The sequence below is a fragment of the Carettochelys insculpta genome, chromosome 7, assembly GCF_033958435.1.
Source record: "Carettochelys insculpta isolate YL-2023 chromosome 7, ASM3395843v1, whole genome shotgun sequence".
Taxonomy (NCBI): domain Eukaryota; kingdom Metazoa; phylum Chordata; order Testudines; family Carettochelyidae; genus Carettochelys; species Carettochelys insculpta.
This window is the reverse complement of record NC_134143.1, coordinates 66,458,754-66,480,828: the sequence shown is the minus strand read 5'-3', so window position 1 is coordinate 66,480,828 and position 22,075 is coordinate 66,458,754. Positions and strand designations below refer to the sequence as shown.

The 22,075-nt window shown below is 47.0% G+C and overlaps 1 protein-coding gene across 3 annotated transcripts in view; it reads left to right on the top strand.

Moving 5' to 3' along the window:
• The window catches only part of RBM20 (RNA binding motif protein 20), a 163,481-nt gene that overhangs the window by 16,261 nt on the left and 125,145 nt on the right, over positions 1-22,075 (top strand). The window contains exon 1 of one of the 3 annotated variants that reach the window (XM_074999197.1): positions 20,011-20,214. The exons of the other annotated variants lie outside the window; for them this stretch is intronic. The gene's annotated coding sequence lies outside the window, so the exon portion shown is untranslated. Of the gene's footprint in view, positions 1-20,010; positions 20,215-22,075 lie in introns of those variants that run through there. 3 annotated transcript variants of the gene reach the window in all.

Here is a 22,075-nt window from a genome sequence, read left to right as displayed (position 1 = left end):
CCACTCTTTAGAATTTTTCCAACTTTAGAAAAATTGCAAAGTTAGAAAGTAGGAGAGAAGGGCGAAATGAGGAGAAAAACGCAACAACCTTCCTTCTCTCTCCTGTCCCTGCACTTTTTTTTTTTAGTCAGTGGTGAAAAAGAGGAAAACATATATTTAAAATTTTTGAATTATTTTGAAAAATAAAATGAAAACTACAAATCAAAACAGATTTTTGTTTAGTTTTCTTCAGGAACAACCACAGAAAAATTTTGAAAAGAAAAATGCCAGACAACATACAAATATGTATAAAAATTAACAAGAGATTTTTAAATGCAAGACATTTTGTCATATTGTGAGACCTGTTTGTTTTAACCTAGGGATTTCTGATTGCTGAGTTATTGTATTCCCCCGGAGGAGTAGTCACCAACAAAAGCAATAGGAAGGTCTTGTGTTCAGTCATTGCTCCCAGACTCTTGATGTGTGTTATGTTAGTCTTAGATGGTCACATTAATGAGGGAATACAGAGCCTGATCCAACTCCCGCTGAACTTCAACTCAATGGGAATCTTTCCAGTAACTTCAATGGAAGTTGGATCAATCTCAAAACAAGTTGACTTTCATCCTACAAATCTCTTTTCTGCCATGATACCTATAAGACTCTGGACAACTAACGAGGGATTAAAAACCAATTACGGCAGTAAGTTGTCTTTATGCTACAAATCTAAAATGATCAGGGGGAAATGAATCTTTATATAAATGGTGTAAATGATAATGCAGCTCTCTATAAAAGTAGAAGTAAAGCCGCCTTATCCTAGATAAGACGGTCGTAGGCAGCCATACCTGGCTCCACTTGTGGTCCGTGGGACCCCTGGCTAGCCCCTTAGCTCCCACACTTCACACACTGGGGTACTGGAGCCCTGCAGTTCTAAGCCTCCCCCCTCCCTCCCAACACTTTCATAGTACCACAAATTGCCAGATTTGTGTTCCATCCCCACGCTTCCCACTCTCTCACGGAGCTGGAATGCTGCGAATCAGCTGTTCACAGCTAATCTTTGTGAATTAAAGCACCTACCCACCATGCTAATTCACTGCATTCTCAGGAATGAAACAAAGATTCAGGAATTCACCAACATACGTAAGCATATCAAAACAAAAAGCAGTCAAGTAGCACTTTAAAGACTAGCAAAATGGTTTATTAGGTGAGCTTTCGCGGGACAGACCCACTTCTTCAGACCATAGCCAGACCAGAACAGACTCAATATTTAAGGCACAGAGAACCAAAAACAGTCAGCAAGGAGGACAAATCAGAAAACGATAATCAAGGTGAGCAAATCAGAGAGTGGAGGGGTGGGGGGGAAGGTCAAGAATTAGATTGAGCCGAGTATGCAGACAAGCCCCTATAGTGACTCAGAAAGTTCCCATCACGATTTAAACCATGTGTTAATGTGCCAAATTTGAAATAAAAGCCAGCTCAGATGTTTCTCTTTCCAAAACGGAGCGATAATTCCTTTTCTGTAACATACATACCTTTAGGTCATTGACAGAATGCCCCATTCCATTAAAACGTTGACTAACTGGTTTGTGGATCTGGAGTGTTTTGATGTCTGTTTTGTGCCCATTGACCCTTTGTCTAAGGGAGTTAGAAGTCTGTCCAATATACGAAGCACCTGGGCATTGTAGGCACATGATGGCATACATGATGTTAGTAGAGGAGCATGAGAAAGTGCCCGTGATTCTGTGAGTAACCTGGTTAGGTCCAGTGATGGTATTTCCAGAGAAGATACGTGGACAAAGCTGGCAGCGGGCTTTGTTGCAGGGAAAGGTTCCAGGACTGGTATTCCTGGGGTATAGACTGTGGCTGTTAGTGAGGATCCTCATGAGGTTGGGAGGTTGTCTGTAGGAGAGAACAGGCATATCACCCAGGGCCTTCTGGAGTGTAGCATCCTGATTAAGGATAGGTTGTAGGTCTTTAATAATTCGTTGCAGTGGTCTGAGTTGGGGGCTGTAGGTGATGACCAGTGGTGTTCTGTTCTTGGCTTTTTTGGGCCGATCTTGGAATAGCTGGTCTCTGGGTATTCGTCTGGCCCTGTCAATTTGTTTTTTTACTTCTCCTGGTGGGTAATTCAGGTTTATGAATATTTGGTAAAGTTCTTGTAGTTTTTGGTCTCTGTCAGTTGGATCAGAGCAAATGTGATTGTACCTAAGAGCTTGACTGTAAACAATAGATCTAGTCACGTGTGCAGGATAGAAACTAGAAGGGTGTAGATAAGTATAGTGATGAGTACGTTTTCGGTACAGTGTGGTACTGATCAGGCCATCCTTGATTAGTACTGTAGTGTCCAGGAAATGTATCTCTTGCATGTTGTAATCGAGGCATAAGTTGATGGTGGGGTGTAGATTGTTAAAGTCTCTGTGGAATTCCTCTAGAGCCTCTGTACCATGGGTCCAAATCATAAAGATGTCATCAATGTATCTTAAGTAGAGGAGTGGTAATAGGGGACGAGAGCTGAGGAATCGTTGCATTTTGGAAAGAGAAACATCTGAGCTGGCTTTTATATTCAAATTCGGCACATTAACACATGGTTTAAATTGTGATGAGAACTTTCTGAGTCAATATAGGGGCTTGTCTGCATACTTGGCTCAATCTAATTCTTGACTTTCCCCCCACCCCTCCACTCTCTGATTTGCTCACCTTAGCCGTGTCTACACGTGCACGCTACTTCGAAGTAGCGGCACTAACTTCGAAATAGCGCCCGTCACGGCTACACGTGTCGGGCGCTATTTCGAAGTTAACTTCGATGTTAGGCGGCGAGAAGTCGAAGCCGCTATCCTCATCAGGAGATAGGAATAGCGCCCTACTTCGACGTTCAACGTCGAAGTAGGGACCGTGTAGTCATTGCGCGTCCCGCAACGTCGAAATTGCGGGGTCCTCCATGGCGGCCATCAGCTGAGGGGTTGAGAGACGCTCTCTCCAGTCCCTCAGCTCAATGGTGGCCGCGTGGAGCGGCCCCTTAAAGGTCTCCTCCCCCTCCCTTCCTGTGCAGGAAGCTGGGGGAACGTGCAGGTGGCAGCCTAGACACGCGGCCAGCCTGCACGTCCCTCAGCCACACAGAACAGGGCCAGCACCTGCCATGGCTTCCTGGGAGCCCCCCCCAGGGGAGCCAAAGCAGCCAGGCCAGCCAGCCCGGCAGCCAGGCTGGGAAGCGGCAGCGTGGCCCCTCCTGGACGGAGGCCGAGCTGCGAGACCTGCTGGGGCTCTGGAGCGAGGAGGAGGTGCTCCAGGTAATGGGGAGCAAGAGGTGGAACGCGGATGCGTTCGCTCGGCTGTCCACGGGCCTGGCTGCCCGGGGTCACCCTGCCCGCACTCTTGACCATGTCAGGAGTAAGGTGAAGGAGCTGCGGCAGGGTTATGCCCGGGCCCGGGATGCGGCCGGCCGATCTGGGGCCACCCCCGTCACTTGCCCCTTTTACAGGGAGCTCAGGGATATCCTGGGCCCCCAGCACACCTCCTCCCCTCCAGCCACCCTTGATACTTCGGCTGATGAGCCCCAGCAGGCCCTTCAGCCGGAGTCTGCCCCGGAGGTAAGCCCCGCACCCCGGGGGCCCCCCCCAGAGCCCAACCCCGGGCCATTGCGGCAGGAGTGGGGGGTGGGGGGGCTCCTCCTCCGCAGAATCTGGGCTGCAGATCCTCCTCCTGCCATCCCGGAGCAGCAGCCGGGCCTCCGCCCCCCGGGGATCTCTGGACCGTGGGAGTGGACCGACAGGTATGTATCCCCCTCTGGTGTACACCCTTGGCTTGAGGGGCGGGGGTAATAGATATGTGTCCAGGGCCCCCCACATGCTCACATGGCCATGGCCCCAAGGACAGCAGGGCCATGGCCCTCACAGCAGTGCATCAGCCCCTGCCCCCGCCCCACCCCGCATGACAGTGCCATGCCCCATCCCCGGGGCAGGGGGGAGCGGAACCTCGAGGGGCCCCCAGGAGGAGGGGGTGGGACACCCCACAGCAGCAGCAGCAGCAGCAGCATGTGATGGAGTGGGGGGAGTGCAAAAGGGAGACTCAGGCTAGATATGAGCAACAAGAGCCGAATAGCTCCCAGGGGCAAAGGATGATCCTGGGGCTACAGCTGTCAGGTGACACCTCTGCTCTGGACAAAGAGGAGGAAGGAGCCGAGCTGGCTTTGAATCGGGGGGGGGGGGAGGGCGGGGGCCACAGGTAGAGGCTAGGGGAAGGGAGAGCTGGAAGGCAGCCAGCCTGAGGAGGGGGAAAGCTACACCCCAGAGGGGCACCCCTTGGGGTCTTCTCCCCAGGACGGGTTGGAAGGACTGTCTCTTCTGACAGCTGGTGCTGTCACTCCTGTGAGAAACTGGGCATCTGTGGCCTAAGAAATCTTTCCTGTCAGACCCTGAGGAGTGAAGTGAGAGTCGCTCCCACCAGGGGACGGGGTGCAGTGCAGGGGGACCCCTGAACCCCATCCATCACAGCAGCATCTCCCGGGGATGAGGATGGGGAACCTGCAGCACAGGGCTGGGGGGACAAAGGCCATGGCTCGGGGCCCACACTAACGCCTGTCTCCATTCTTCTTCCCCCCCTCCTCTCCTGTGTCCCGCACCTGCACCATCGGAAGGACCGGAAGAGAGCGCCGGCGAGGCATCAGTGGTCCCGGAGACCCCTCCGGGGCCACCGCTCCAGGCATGCCCCTCAGCCGAGGACCGACCGGCCCCATGGCGGGCTAGACGGCGGACCCCACGCCACCACCAGCTGATGGCGACGGACCCCCAGCTGCTGGCCATCCACCGTTGGCAGCTGGAGGTGGCGGAGCAGCGCCTGTAGGTGGAGCAACGCCGCCTCGACCTGCAGGAGCAGGCGCTGGCCTGGTGCCAAGAGGCATGGGGGGCCTACATGGACACTTTCAATCGCCTTGTTGACTACCTGGCCCCCCATGCCGCGCCGGCCGCTGCAGAGCCCGCCCTGACTGCTCCACCCGCCGCACCACCTGCTGCTCTGCTCGTCGCCGTCCTGTCCGCCGTCGTCCCGCCATCCACCAATGAGGGCCGGACTGCTGAGGGACCCCTGGAGCCAGCTGAGACTCGCCGGGCATATCTTCCGGTCCGCCCTGCCCCCAGCCAGCCCTGGACAGGGCTGCAGCCGCGGCAGGGCTCCCGACCGCCAACCCCCAGTGCCGGACTTTAAGGGCGTGGGGCCCGGGACGTGGCCCCCCCTCCCTTGTATATAGTTGATTTTTAAAAAATGACTCTGATGGACAGTTGTAGGTCTCTTTTTTTGTGCCCCCCTTTGCCCCGCCCCCCCCATGTAAATAGTTCTCCCCTTTATCATCCCTGGTTTTCTTTTTAGTGAACAAACTTTTTTATTACTATTGTTTTCTTTGTACACGTTACTTTTGTTACACACATCTTGTATATAGTTTGTTCTTGTTTTAATTCTAGTTCCAAAAAAACAAAGTTCTCAAAGAAAAACCAGTTTAAGTTCAGCCACAAGTGCGTGCTGTCATTTGTCCAGGAAAAGTTGGGGGGGTGGTGCGGTTGGGTGCTCCATGGTGTGGGCGTTGGGGCAGGGAGTGTTGTGGAGGAAGGGGTGGGCAGTGGGGGGCCTGGCCGAGTTCACCCCGCGGCCTCATCATCGAAGTGGGCCTGCAGGGCCTCCCGGACCCGGGTCCCTTCGGGGTCCACCTGCCGACTGGGGGCAGCGGGTGGCTGCACGTCGGCCCTGCCGGCCTCCACAGCCCAGCCCTGGAAAAAGGCCTTCCCCTTGCTCTCCACCAAATTGTGCAGGGCGCAGCAGGCACCCACAATCGGGGATGTTGTTGGGGCCCGCATCCAGGCGGGTCAGGAGACATCTCCAGCGTCCTTTCAGGCGGCCAAATGAGCGCTCCACCACCTGACGCGCGTGGTTCAGGCGCTGGTTGAAGCGCTCCTGGCTAGCGGAGAGATGGCCCGTGTACGGGTGCATGAGCCAGGGCCGGAGGGGGTATGCCGCATCTGCGATGACGCAGAGGGGCATGGTGGTGTCCCCCACAGGGATCTCCCACTGGGGGATGTAGGTCCCTGCCTCCAGCCGGCGGCACAGGCCAGAGTTCCGGAAAACCCGGGCGTCGTGGGTGCTGCCAGGCCAGCCCACATAAATGTCCTGGAAATGGCCCCGGCTGTCCACCAAGGCCTGGAGGACCACAGAATGGTAGCCCTTGCGATTGATGTAGCGTCCTCCACTGTGATGCGGGGCGTGGATGGGGATGTGAGTCCCATCCAGAGCCCCGAAGCAATTGGGGAAGCCCAGGGTGGCAAAGCCCATGATGGTGGCATCTGGGTCCCCCAGCCTCATGAGCCTGTGCAGGAGCATGGCGTTGATGGCACGCACAACCTGCAGGGAAAGCACGTGGGACAGCACCAATGAGGGGTGAGCAGGGTGTGCGTGGCCCTGCCCTCCCCTCCCCTGCCCTCCCCCCGTGGGTCCTCTTACCTCCATGAGGACAGCCCCGACGGTGGCCTTGCCGACACCAAACTGCTGTCCCACGGATCGGTAGCTGTCTGGAGTGGCCAGCTTCCAGACAGCGATGCCGACCTGTTTCTCCACAGGGAGGGCACGCCGCATGGCAGTGTCCTGGTGCCTGAGTGCGGGGGTGAGCCACTGGCACAGCTCCATAAATGTCTGCCGGCTCATCCTGAAGTTCCTGAGCCAGCGGTCATCGTCCCACTCCTCAAGCACCAGCCGCTCCCACCAGTCGGTGCTGGTGGGGTAGCTCCACAGCCGCCGGTGTGTGAGGCGGGGGGGGGGGGGGCGGGGTGCTGCAGGGTTGGGGGTTGAGCCCTGCTGCCCTGGGGGCAGCTCCTCCTCCAGTGTAGCAAGGAGGTGCTCAGCTGCCTCCCGCATGGCATGGATCAGGGCGAGCCCTGCTCCTGCCAGGAGGGCTGGGTGGACCTCTGGCTGCTGCTGCTGCTGCTGGGGGTCCATGCCTGCGTCGCCCGGGGTCTGTGTGCCTATGGCTCCTCAGACCGCGTGCTGTGCAGGCTGAGTGTGTCTGGGAGGGGCCCTTTAAGGGAGCGGCTAGCTGTTGCTCCGGAAGTGCTAGTCCGCCCTGTGACCCTGTCTGCAGCTGTGCCTGGCATCCCTATTTCAATGTGTGCTACTTTGGCGTGTAGACGTTCCCTTGCAGCGCCTGTTTCGATGTGGTGCTGTGCAATGTCGATGTTGAACGTCGACGTTGCCAGCCCTGGAGGACGTGTAGATGTTATTCATCGAAATAGACTATTTCGATGTTGCTACATCGAAATAAGCTATTTCGATGTAGGCTTCACGTGTAGACGTAGCCCTTGATTATCTTTTTCTGATTTGTCCTCCTTGCTTACTGTTTTTTGGTTCTCTGTTCCTTAAATATTGAGTCTGTTCTGGTCTGGCTATGGTCCGAAGAAGTGGGTCTGTCCCATGAAAGCTCACCTAATAAACCATTTTGCTAGTCTTTAAAGTGCTACTTGACTGCATTTTGTTTTGATAGTGTATAGACTAGCACGGCTTCCTCTTTGTTACTATTCAATACTTAAGCATGTGTTCACGTTTCATTCAGGTCTAAAGTAAAGCACAGATGAGTGTGGCTTGCTAAGTTGGAAATATCCACTTGTCTAGGTGCTTGCAACTGTGCTCAGCACCATCCTGTCTGAGCACCTTACAAGTATTAAAGGTATTCCTAGGTGGGCATGTTTCGTGCATATATGTGTAGTTTTTAAAACAAATGCAGAACACACCAGTCTACACAAGAACCTTATTTTCACTTTGGAAAATAAACCCTACAAATTAACTGTTTGAGTTTCTTTCTTTCATTTTACTTTTTTTTTCATATTTAGCCACAAGTTTAATAGTCACCATAAACAACAGGAAATATCTTGGGAAATGGTCAAAACATTTACCTCTTGTCGGCCTGATTTTTAAGGAGTACTGAGTGCAGTTTTGAAGAGTCCAATGCCCTTAGCTTACACTGAGATCACTGAGAGTCAAGGGAACTCAGCCCCTTTGCATAATTGAGCCCCTGGCACACAGCAATTGTGAGAAGACGTTTTCAAATACATACGGAAGAATGTGAGTTTTCTGATGCTCTAGCTGAGTATAATCGTGAAAAGGTGGTTGATTGTGATCACAGCTGTTGTGCACACTGTCTCTACCTTTCCAAAGTAAGATTGTGCTTCACTGCAGGTGTGAAAGGGGGAAGATTTGCACATGGAAGTATGGAGCCAAGTGTTCTGTGGGCTCATGGAACTCAAAATCCAGACATTCGTGTTCAGAATGAGAGAGACCGTACGCTCCTTGCTTTCCACAGTGGATGGGATCGCAGAGCAGCAGTGCTTTCCAGAATTGAAGGAAGCCTTTTGGAGCATCCCATTGGTCAGCGGGCTTTGGCATGATCACCAGGTGCTAGCTATGTACCAAGCTCCATCCAGGGAGTTTCTCTGTTATTGGCCATGATTAATTTTGTTTAATGCAGCGATGCTGCCGTGTGCTCACTAGCAGGTATTTTGAAGCCATAAATTATGTCTTTAAGACTGTAATAGGGTTCAGAAAGGCACTAGATAAGTTCATGGAGGGTCAGTTCATCAATGGCTGTTAGCTGGTGTGGGTAGGGATGGTATCCCTAGTAACTGTTTAATGGAAATTTGGAATAGGTTACAGTGGAGGGATCACTTGATCATTGTTCTGCTCTGTTCATTCTCGCTGAAGCTTCTGTCGCTGGCCACTGTCAGATGACAGGATATTGGGCTGGATGGACCTTTGGTCTGACCCATTATGGCCCTTCTTAAGTATTTTAAACTATCCTATGAAATTCAGGCAACTTTAATTTTGGTAATGAGGGCTAATACACCGCTATTAAGGATAAATAGATTATCATAGAATTGCCATTTTAAAATGAATCTGACATTGACCTTGCTTATAACCAAAAGCCAAGTTAAAGTTTCCAACTCACGCACACAGTGGAAAGAAAATTTTATGAGGGTGGTGTGATTATGACAGAGCAGTTAGGAGGCATTTATAAAGTGTAAATAAAATGAGTTTCTTTAGCTCAGTGGTTCCCAGCCGGGGGGGTCCATGAGGCTCTTGCAGGGGGTCAGTGGAAAAAAAAAAGATAAATAAAATTATCGTAGAAAAATATTTTAAATAAATGGCAATGTTACAATTAATTATTATTTTTAAATGAAACATCTTCCAATAACATTATGAATTACTGTCCAAAGTCTATGTTGCAGTATTCTTTTTTGTTTAATGAAGTGTACGTAGCCGCTAGAATTGGGTTTGACGAGGTGTGCAAATGAATTTTGGGGAGGTAATTGGAAGGGGTCCAGACTAGTGAAAAGGTTGGGAACCACTGCTTTAGATAGCTCAATGAAACAAGGCCGAACTGTTTAGCAGTCACCACCATTAGTTTGAAAAATCTGACTGGCTTTAGCAAGTACAGGCCTGGTGACTGGGGCAGAGGAAGCGGGGTAAAAGGAGGAAACTGCCCTGGGGCCCAGTGACTCTAAAGGGCAGGGGGCTTCTGGCTGCTGCTTCTGTGGCAGTGGCTGTGTCCAAAGAGCTGAGCCCTTTCAATTGCCACTGGAGTGCCAGGCTGTGCACTCCGGGCAGCTCTGAAGGCTGCGTGGGGTGGGGGTGTGTATGGCACCATGCCCTACAGGTGGGGCTGAGGGTTGGCTGCCACAATCCCACCCCTTCCACCTGAAATCCCACCCTTTCTAAGAGCACAGAGCAGCGCCCCCCTCCACTGCCCCGCACACACACATACTTTGCCCCAGGGCCCCGCATGTTTGTTGGCCCCCTTGAGCATGTATGCAGCGCTTTAAATGCGGTACTGTGCCTTTTGGTAACATATTGGATTAAGTTAGTGGAACAGTGGGGTCCAAAAGAAAGTTAATGGATTGCCACAGGCCTTCCTCCCCACTGAGCCAGGTGCTGCCACCCCATCCAGTTGCCCCCCTACCCAAGCCAGGTACTTCCCCTCCCCTGCCAGATTACTCACTGGAGCTGCCCTGGGCGGAAGCCTGTGCCGTGGCTGGAGCTTGAGACCAGAGTAGCTGCCTCCACCACTGCTGCCACGTGCTTGCCCCACCGCGTGGTGGGACGTGTGTGCGGAACATCTGGAGGGGCGCCCCACGTGTGTGGCTCCTTAGAACCACATTTTGCCACACTGCACTGCCCTGTTCGCCACATGCGGCCAACGGGGAACGTATTGGGCACCGCCATAGTAGAGGGTAGACATTGCTGCTGGTGTTTAACAGCTTGAAAATGGTACACATTTATTCAGCTGCTGTAGGGGTTTTTTTGCAAATAGGTTTACGACCCAAATTAAATATTTTGTTCTAAATTGAGGATATTAAAATCATAATTACATTTTCTTCATATAGTGACATTGAAAGTAGTTTTTTTTTATGACCCATTAGTATTTTACAAACCAATCCTGTTGAATTAAAGCTTAATTTACAGCATACTTAATGTGTTACTGTTGTATCTTGGAATTTTAGCATGTATAGTCAGTTTGGTCATGGCTCTGAGAACTGCCTCATGTGATAAAAACTATATGGTGCAAACCTGAGGCAAATCAAGGTTAAATTTTTATTTTCCAGCTGCCTTTGGTGACAGATGGGAAGGAACATCAGAGTTGAAGGGTTAGGACACAGAACAAACATTCCATGAGTTGGGAGGCATCGAGTCTATTTTTGACTCTGCAAGTGATTTGCTATGTGACCTCTCGTAAGTCACTTTATCACCTCTTTGTCTGTTTCCCTAACTGAATAATGGGGCTAATGCAGCTTACCTTCTTCTGTAAGGCACATGGAGAGCCATGGATCAAAATCTGGTCTATAAAGGCTTATGTTAATAACTAACAGTTTTCCTCCAGTTTAGCAGAATTTCACATCGCGTCGTTGTGTAGCTGTCACTTTTCATGCTTGCCAATGGTGTTTTGTCACATTTTATTTCACCAGCAAGAGCAGAACAACAGAATATTTTTTCTGTTTCAGTATTATTTTTAGGTGCTTATGCTCTCTCCCTTGAAGGGAATGGTACGTCTCCTTTGGATTGACGTTTTCTTTTGAAGAAATACTTGCTGTGTGCTCCCAGTGGTGGGTTTAATGTAAGCCTCTTGGCTATGCAGTTTTTTTCTTTTTTTTTTTTCCCTTAAGAATGGCATGAGTTCACATGGAACTCACTGCAGGATTGGGATCCTAGATTTCACTTCAGAGACTAATTATAAAATTTAATTTCTTCTAATTTAAAGGTAGACAAAAAAAGAAACAAACCGTAAAACAATAAAAGTTTCAGACTTTCCTGAAACTGTAAAACTAAACCAGCATGTAGCATCTGCTTCCAATGAAGTCAGTGGGAAAGCTATTAAATTAAACCATTCAAGCCTTTAGAGATTTAGAGTTTGAATTAACATGGGACAGATGCCCCTTCCCTCTGATTCTGAAGTCCAGACTATTGCCTGACAAAATTTTTAAAATGTGTCAGAAATGATCAAATTACATGCAGTTGAAATAGTTCAGACTTTATTTTAAGAAAGAACCTATATTTTTCTTTTAACGAAAATGAATGTGATGGTACTTGTATTCATGACTAATTCACAGAATCAACTAAAACTTGCAATTGTAACAAAAGACAACAGTCATCCACAAGTATCCTTATTTACCCGGATTTATAGGAACAATATAAAGGGGTCGATTACCTGATCTAGTATAACTGTCAATATAGCAGCCAAAGAGCCAGCAGCAATTCAATGGAATATAGCAACAATTCAATGAAGTATACAGGATGGATAAAATAAATAAAGCAAAGGAGGATGTATGTCGAGTTTACTTTATTTATTTAACCAAAATTATTTATAAGTTTATTTTTTAGCTTAAATTAATTTTGAAAAGTGATTTTACATTTCTTAATATTAACTCTTCCAAAACATGCAAGCTCTCTTTTTGAGTGCGTCTACACTTGCATTCCTCTTTCGTAAGAAGTATGCAAATGAGGGAAATTGAAAATGCAAAATAACGCACATATTTGCATATTTGGCAGCTCATTTGCAAATTCTTATTTCAAAAGAGTTTCTTTCAAAAGAAGAAAACCAGTGTAGATGCTGCTGTTTCGAAAGTAAACCCCATCTTCGTAAGAATCATTCTTCCCATTAAATAAAGGGAAGAAGGGTTCTTTCAAAGATAGAGTTTACTCTTGAAAGAGCAGTTTTGAAATAAGAGTACGCAGATGAGGTGCCAAGTACACAAATATGAGTCTCATTTGCATTTTTATTTCCCTCATTTGCATACCTCTTTTGAAAGAGGAATGCAAGTGTAGACGCACTCTTTATCTCCAAAATAATTAAAGGCATGTCCTTCCAAAGTAATCTGCACTGTATTGAAACAGAAATTTGTGTTAGGCTGGGAAATTGAATGTAAAGCAGAATTACATTGTATAATATATAGAGCTATATATAGGCAGGAAGGATGTTTAGTTATTCAGCCTGGTGCAAAGCCTGAGGTTTAATGTGGCATTAGACTCAATCCATCTATTCTTTGGTTGCAGTCCTAAAAATAATATACTGTCCCAAAGTATTTGCTGTGCTTTGACTCTCCTGTCAACTTAGGGTGAGGATGATAGCAAGTATTCTGAACAGTTGGATGAGTGTGCAGATGTGTCAGTTTTTAGTGATGATTATTTGTGAAGTACCAGGTGGTGGCTACAGATAATCTGGATTGTGTTGCAAGATTTTCATTCACCATATTTGAAATAAATTATTGACAGAGCTGGCCCAGCAGGACCTGGCTGATGGGTAGGGCCCATGGCAGCATGCCGACAGCAGGGCCCAGTTGGTAGGTGGGGCCTATGACGGCACACAGACAGTGGGGGCCCAGCCATACTCAATTGAAGTGCGAGGCCCTGAAGGGGCAGGACCCAAGGCAAACATCTTGCTCGCCTTGCCCTAAGGCCGGGCCCAATTAGTGTTTCACTTTTGGGACAAGTGCTGTGAAAAGAATTTTTACCATCAACAGATCTTAAAACAGGGCATCACAGAGCACATGATTGTGTTGATTTTAATGTTAAATTAGGCCATCAACTCCTCCCCCCGGAACCATTTTAATTGCACTTAGTGTAAAGAGGAAAATCTGTTCAGATTGTTCACTTTCCTTCAACATTTATCTACATTTGTGCATTCACATGGTGCCTGTTCTTTCCCTCTTAACTTCTACCCCTCTGTGCTTAAAGGTAAATAAATCTTCAGTGATTGTCCCTTCCTGATCCAACCCAAATGAGGCGTCGATGGGAGTCTTTCAGATGGCCTGGGTCTAATAAACAGTAACTTGACCTAACTAATGCAGTAAGTTGACCTAAGTTATGTTTCTCCAGATATTTGAATAATGTAGCAGGAAGCAATGTAGCTTTGGTCGACTTACTGCAGTGTCTACACTGAGTTGTGTTGATGGGAGACACTTCTCTCATTCAGATAGTGTACTGGAGTGTTCAGTGGTCCCTTCATTGGCTTCTCACTCATGTTGGTCCCCTGTAAGTGTAGACCCGGTCTTGTATTAGACTCTTAATGTATCTATAGCAGTAGTGCTGGAATAATTTGCGTAGTGGGCATGCTGAGAGCCCTTGAACCAAGCAGTAAACCCCATGTGTAATGGAAACCACTTCAAGCCAGGGGCTGCTATAGCAACGTAGTTCTAGCATTTCTGGCCTGTAGTGAAGGAGTTCTGCTTACTAGGACAGCTTTTCCCCTTTCTTAAGAGAAAAACAAGGAACAAAATAGGAATGGGGGCTCCAAGTGGATGAAGATGCAGCGGTGCCCATGCCTGAGTTTGCCTCTGATTGTTTTGTGGCTGGCACAGGGTTTTTTCTTTTTTTGGATCTTAGTCCAATCCGGAGCGAGTTGGAACCATGTGGATTTTGAAGGAATCTGCTAGAGGGCTGGACCATCTGTGTTGATCTCCCATGGATCTACAGCAGGCTGCTGATGGGGGAGCAAAGGGGGCCCAGTGAGTCAAATGGGCCTGAGACGCCCAGCTGCTGCTGCTGCTGCTGCTGCTGCTGCTGCTGCTGCTACTGCTACTGCAGCAGTGGCATGTGCCAGGGCCGCGGGCCATGTAAATAGCTTCCGGGGCACCAGGCAGTGCATTCCAGGAGGAGAGGGGTGCTTCAGTCTTGTCCAGGCAGCGCTGAAGTCTGGCTGCCCCCAGCTCCAGCCCCTTCTGCCCAAGGCCCTGCCCTTTTTGGGAGTGTGGAGCCAGCCCCCACATCTTGCCTACAGGCCCAGCAATCCTGTTGGCCCCCGCATCTACAGTGGTTCTAGGACCCCTCCTTCTCTGCTCCTTCTGGTTCCTTGTGTAACCAGGGAACAAGTTCCTCAAAAGTGAATATAGTCCCCTTGTGTCAGCGGTCTAAGGGGGCATTGTAATAATGCTTGCAAGAAAGTATTAAAATTAAGATCCTTGACTATTCGGACCAGAAAGTAGAACAATTCCATCAGTGCCAATTACTTTACTGTTCAACATAGTTAGTTGCTGTGTTGCATGCTAGTGCATTCTTCAGCTGTGTCTTCGGTGACTAATGGGATATTCTGTTCATTTCCCCTGTACCTCCACTAGTGACAATGGAAACTATAATATATGCTGGCCTGTGTTTTCACCACCATGTCTCCGTAGTCATTTAGATGATGAACTCTTTGGGGCAGAGACATGTCTTTTTGTGTTTGCTGTGAAGAGCCTACTGTGCTTGTGGATACCATAAAATATTAAGTAAAAGTTGTTACCAACCCCTGGAAATGTCAGAGCAGCATCTTGTTGATGAAAAATCCTGCATCCTGCTATCATATTCCTGAGCTATCCAATCTACTTCTAGACCACCTCAGTGAACTCAGAAGGAAGAGCGTAGCTTGAAAATACATTTAAAATCAGATAAGGGGGCAGAGCCTGGAATTTAAATTCATAGCGTTATGATTCTTTTGTTTAAAACAATAGCCTGTGTAGTAAGCCAATAGCATATTCTGCAGATTGCTCCTTGTGTGTTCGTGGTGGAGCTCAGATGGGTTATGTTGTAAGCGAGGAAAAGATTTAGATTGCATTGGAGTATTGTAGTTTTCTTGTAACATATTCCAGATGGCAGAATGTGATCTGACCTATACTGTGTCATTTGCTTCATTGAGCGCAAGCTTGGCCATCCCTAATGAGTAACTCAGAACATTGTAGAAGTTCATCATGCTAATACAACCATAGCTGATTAATCCAAACAGTCTTTATTACAGGGTCTGCAAAGATTAACAAGTCAGTAGTCAGTGAATGCTGGAAGATTGATTACTACTTAAATCTCTCAGATAACAGATATCTGATGCGGATTAACTAGTTCAAACTGTGCTTGAGGCGATGAATTCCATTTTTCTAAGGACCATTAAATATTTCACAGCCACTGCAATGTGCCTTTTGTTCGAAATATCAGCTTTTAACAATATTTCTGCTTTTGGGGGATTTTTCCTCGAAAAGACTAGTCATTGGAAAACTTGATATTTACATTGGCCTGGGGGAAAAAAACAAAACAAACAAAAACCCAACAACACCCCCCCCAAAAAAAAAAAAAACAACCAAGCATCTGCAGTAGAGTGGCAATGATGTCTGAGACCAGATTAAGTGCTCCTTGCTTTTGCTCCTTATTCTGCTGGTGCCACTGCAGGAATGTTGTTTACGGATTGGTGCATTTATTGGGCTGACAAATAAGATTTACACAGACTACAGTTTGAATGTGAAGCCACACTCCCCCCATCAAATTTTAACAGTCTCTTAAGCATCTGAATCCAGCATCTTCTCAGTAACAATGGAAGACCTCTAATGTACTTCAGTGGGGCAGATGAGAGTTAGGGCCCTACCAAATTCATGACTAACATGTCACAGACTGTGAGTTGTAGTCTTTTGTGTTCTTTTACTGTATATTACCCAGATTTCAGAGGGGAAGCCAGTGTTTCTTGAACTCGGGGTTTTGATCCAACAGGGGAAGGTGGAGGGTTCGCATGATTATTCTAGGAGGTTGTGGCCACACTTAATTCTGCACTTCTGCCTTTAGAGCTGGATACTGGCAGTTGCTGGCAAAGGGCCCAGCTCTTCAGGCAGCAGTGCAGAAGGGTGGCAATGCCATGCCACACCCTCCTTATTTCTGTGCTGCTAGCTGCAGTGCTGTCTTCAGAGCTGGGTTTCCATCCAGCAGCCCCCACTCTTCAGCTGACCAGCAGCAGCATAGACGTGAGGGTGCCAGAACTATGATCCTCTCAACCTCCTTTTAAGTTAGGACCCCTCAGTTACAACATTGTGAAATTCCAGATTTAAAAATTGGAAATCATGAAATTTAAGATGTGTAAAACCCTGTAACTGTGAAGTTGTCCACAATGAACTGTGAATTTCGCAGAGCCCTCAATATGAGTCTGTTGTGCAGAGGCAGGATTTGGGGATACACATGGAGTGACGCTCCCTAGCACGGCAGGAAGCCTGGCTGTGCGGGGCTCCCTATCTACGTTGCCACAGAGCAGTGCTGTAGAGTCTCAGGTCTATGGATCCACTGGTCATCATCTTCAAGGAACAGGAGTGCAGGAATTATGGGAGGGTCTTCAAAGGGTCCCTCTATCTCCTGCTCTAGGCCCATCTATTTAGGCACATGAGAGGGAGATAGAAGAGGGGGTGGAGTTTGCAAGAGGTGTAAACTTCCTTAGGACATCACCCAATCTCCGAGGAATTAAGAAGAAACTTCCTCTACACTTATATTATTTCATAATTGCCCACCTCAGGTTTTTTTGTACCATCCTCTGAAGCAGCTGGCATTGGCTACAACTGTGGACAGGCTATTGGGCTAAATCAGTGGTTCTCAAGCAGGGGTACGTGTATCGTTGTGGGTACACAGAGCTCTTCTAGAGAGTACATTAACTTAGTGTTTTTTATGAATAGAAAATTGGACTTATTTTATGTTCATCTAATTTTTTTCTCCTTTTTGCACAATCATCAATATCATGCCAAGTTTTTTGCCTGTAAGCAATTTCTTCCAACCAACTAGTTACGATTAAGTTGTTTAAACAAATGTGTTGTAATGACAGAAAAAATGTGTATGGTTGAAATTGAAGGTACTGGGGACACTTTAGGAAAAAAAAAGAGGTTGAGAAACACCGGACTAGATGAACTGGGAGCTAACAGGGCAATTCCTCTGTTATTGACCCAGTTTAAAAAAGGCAGTTTTCAATAGGAGTGACTTTTCTGGAGCACTGCTTAAAAAATGGAGCAATTGCTATAATAACTGGTATTTTAAAATATCTTTTGTGCCATGTCTAATTGTAATGGTTGTACCTTATGCACTTGTCATATGGTTTTTATTATCTATGGCATTATCAGGCTGTAAAATATTATTGTCCATTTTACCATGTTCCTAGGGAATGCTAAAACTCAGTATGCAAACGTCTCCTTGATGGGAGGAAGATGATTTATATGATGCACATGTCTGATGGTATAGCTCTGTGATTATCTTCCCTCATTTTTACTCATTGTAACAAGATTTTTGTTGCTCTGAGACATTCAATACGGGCTGATGTATTGAGTCAAGCTGTCGTTGCCCTGTTCAGCACTTCGTAGTTTGATTTGTATTGCTTGTCCTGTTATGTAAAACACATGCTAGGAGATTTCAGAAATTAAAGAACTGTATAAAGTAGTCCAAATTATTAGCTGAGTTTTTACTTGATGCAATCAAACACTGAAAAGTTTGAGCAAATAATGGACGTACCTATATTGCTAGAAGTAGTTTCCACTGAGCAAGTAACTAAGGCCATAAGCTACCTGTAGAGTGGCAAAGCATCAGTCTGTGGTAAGAGATGGAAAGGAAGGCATGGTGATTTACATGAGCTGACTGGTATGGGAAAAGGATATCCGTCCTTGGCTATGTCTACGCTAGCCCCAAACTTCGAAATGGCCATTTTGAAGTTTACTAACGAAGCGCTGAAATACGTATTCAGCACCTCATTAGCATGCGGGCGGCCGCGGCGCTTCGAAATTGACACGGCTCGTCCCGACGGGGCTCCTTTTCGAAAGGACCCCGCCTACTTCGAAGTCCCCTTATTCACATGTGCTCATGGGAATAAGGGGACTTCGAAGTAGGCGGGGTCCTTTCAAAAAGGAGCCCCGTCGGGATGAGCCGCGCGGCGGTGAGCTGCGTCAATTTTGAAGTGCCGCAGATGCCTGCATGCTAATGAGGCACTGAATATGTATTTCAGCGCTTCATTAGTAAACTTCAAAATGGCCATTTGCATGGCCATTTCGAAGTTTGGGGCTAGTGCAGACACAGCCCTTAAGTCTAGAGAAGAGGTGTCAGCTATAAAATCTCGGAAAAGGGAGACCAGCTTAACTTGTGACAACTGTTGAGGGTGGCATTTCTGTCTGTATCCGGAAAAGTGTTTTGCACAGTCTTTCTGATTTCAACAAAAAAGTGCTGCTGATGAAGTACCAAGGGAGGAACAGGCTGGGCTTTGACCTGAACGATCATGTTCAGATCACATTTTCACCTTGAGAAGAATTATTGAAAAAGGTTTATAATGTAGTTGATTTTATGAAGAGGTTTGATGGTACCTACAGAGCAAACTTATGGAAGATCCTGAGACTCTGTGGAATTCCAACAAAGATGGTTAATTTGAGAAAAGCTTTGTCTGATGAGTCTGCATGACTCATTGGGACAGAGAACGGAGATACAGAATGGCTTAACATCATTACTGGCATAAGGCAAGATTGCATACTGTCCCTACTTTTCTTCTGCATTGGTGTACGCTTTGGCGTGAGAAGATTGATGACTGCTGTGAAGGACACTGGTACGAACTGAGCAAGAAATAAGTATGAGACCTTGTTTTGCATACCAAATTAGGTAGAATAAAGAAGTGTCTTATGAGCATAAAAGTAGATGCTGACAAAATGGGACATGCAGAAGACCAATATGATAGAGACCGGAGAGAAAATGCTGCCAATTTTGTGTGAGCAGCAGTGAAGGGTATAAAAGGGTTGGTGACTTCATCTGTCCTGGAAGAACAATATCTGCTAATGGCCAGCTAACTAACCAAGTGAAGGCAAGAACTGGTAAAGCCAGTGAATCATTTTCCATTTGTCAAACATCTGGAAGAATAAGATGTAGCTGCGCATTAAAATGAGATGGTACAATACCGTTATCTTCCAACCACTCGTACGTGTTGGAAATATGGCACATAGCAGAAGCACAAAATGGGAAGCTGAATGCGTGTTGCCAGCATGCTTTCAAAAGAAACTTGGGAATGTATTGGAGAGTCCATATAACAAACTTAGAAGTGCTGTGCTGCACCAGTCAGCTGACTGTGCACTCAGTAAGTCTTAGAGGTGTAACCGTGCTAGTCTATAACATCACAAATAACAAGCAGTCTCATGGCACTTTAGAGACTAACAAATGTGCTGTATAAACCCTGAATTCTGTATTTCCACTCCAAATCCCATTTGATGAAGTGAGTTTTACCCAGGGAAGCCCATCAGCTTATGAGCCTGTCATGTCACCTGGCTATCCTGGGGCAGAAGCACAAGGCATGTCTTAGATTGGATTGCACCTGGGGGAAAGCGACAGTGTGGAGGCAGAGAATGACGTACGTCAGTTGAAAAGGATGCGGTCATTGTGCAAACAACTTAAGAGTGAGTCAAGCATCTTTCCCTGAATGGACAGCAGTAGAAGGAATGGGTTGCTCTGGTGCCACTGGGTGCAGACAATTCTACATGTCAGTGGACTTCACATTCAAAATTGGCCTGTCCTGTGATCTGTGTAGTTGTAACTGGGAACGGTGAAGGTGTTTCTCTGACATTCAGTTCTGCCAGTTGGAACACATTTTGTGTGAGATTAGCGCATCAAGCACTTCTATCGTGCCTCCTGGCTCTCCAGGGGAGAGCTTTCAGGGACTCAGCTGGTCTATGGACAGGCTGCTTGCAGTTATTCTTTTCAGCTGCTAGGGAATGTGGTGGCAGCTTCTCTTTCTTCTCTCTCTCTGCACCTTCTGCATTCATCTGTGGAACATGGAGCCCTCAGGAAGGAGGTCATGGCAGGAACTGGGAAAGAGAACAATCGCTCTTTCATGGTCTTCCCCCACAGCAGCTCTTTCCAGAAGCCAGGACTCCCTCCAGTACCCTGGTTCCTGCTAACTCCTCCTCACGTGCTTCCTTGGTTTCTCAGGTATGCCTGGAGGAACAGTCTCCAACTTTCTCAAGAAATGCTCCTCTTGAAAGGAAGGCTGGGGGTGGGGAGAGCAGAATCAATGACTTTTTCTCCTCGGCAAGAAATATCTTGCCTGAAACTGCAGAGGATTTTGCAGCTATGGATACTCCTGAGCTGGAAACCCAGTCCTGTGGCTGAGTTTGAGACACAGGAAATGCAGCTCAGAATTTGCTGTTGTCAGAAGGCTGATAGAAATGCAGCACAGAAAAATAGTATGTACATGAAAACTTAGCATTTGCCTAGCAACTGTTTATCAACTACAGTAAAACCCTGATTATCTGACATAATCGAGAGCAACTGATGGTCAGACAACCAAAAATGTTGGATAAGTGGTGGGGGAGGGGCTGGATGGGCCCCTTCTGCAGGGAGGGTGGCTGGCTCCCCGGGATGGGCTGTTGGGAGCTGGCGCCCGGTAGCCAGAGCTGGGGGAGATTATCCGACCCACGGTTATAATGGACTGTTGCATAACTGGGGGTCAGATAATCGGCGTTTTAGCATACTTTTGGGCTCTAAGTGGTCTTTGCTTTTAAATTTATTGAGGTGCAGGGGGCAGAGGGTATAAAAACCAACACACACCTTAATTTAGGACTGTCGAGTTAGTGTACTATAAGGTAACCTTCTCTGCGCTGTCCAGATGCCATATAGAGGAGCTCTAAATACTGGCTGCAGGGAGCTGTCTGGCATGCAAAGCGCTAACATAAGGAGCACAGACTGTGTCCGCCAGACATACATACCACAGCCTTGCAAGCCAGACAGTCCTTGAGCAGGAAAGGTCACAATTGAGGTTACTGTGTAAATAACAAGCGTGTGATATAATATTATTTTTAGAAATTAGAAATCACAGAAATTAGAGAGATCTGGTAGCGCACGCTGTTCCTGCTTCTGCTAACATAGGTGTGTTACCTACTTGAGTCCTTGTAAAACAAATACACAAAATCTACTCAATACCAGGTTTAAAGGGCCATTTGACTGAAAAAGTGCTTAGCAGTATTTCAGCTACCTACTTGTCCTTCAGGTGCCTGACCACTTCTATGGTTTTACAGCCTCATTTTTGTTTCCTCTTTTTTACCAGAAAGAGCGAGGCACACAGCTGTGAGAACTATCTCTACAAAAAGCACAGTCAAACATAGTATTTATTTTCAGCAATCTTTCAGTGGAAGTTTCTTTAAATACCCCTCTGAAACCACGCCACCAACTCACGCATCTGATGAAGCAGGTCTTTGCCCATGAAAGCTTGTGCTCTAAAATATCTGTTAGTCTATAAGGTGCCACAAGGCATCTTGTCGTTCAGTGACAGCAGTTGAACGTGTAGTTTTTAATGGTAATGGTCTGAAAAAAAATCAGGCACAAGTCAGATTTTTTAATGTTGGCAGTGTCCGTTAAAACATTAAATCATTATACTTCCCCTCCCTCCTTCAATTTGCAGTTACTCCTAATCCCGTTTTGTAAACCATGTAATTGCGTATTTTAATCCAAACATTTATTTAAGCATGGGAATTCTTAAGGACTAGTAAAGCCACAGTACTGTACTTAGTAATTGTTTCCTAGGTAAAATGGCATTTATTCCAAGCCAGCTGTGTCCAAGAATTTACCGCAAAAACATTCAGAAAAAAAAAGCATGAAACCTTTCTGATATGAATCACTTGTTTCGCTCATTCCCTAAACTTCTCTTTTCCAGATGCCACCTTGTACACTTGTCTACCATACGGTCCAGCCAGTCAGCCAACAAAGTCCTATGGTATAGTCTTGTGTGGGTGTCTATAAATCCTCTTCCTGCAGATTAAAAAGAAAAACCCTAAAAAATCATGAAAACTTATAG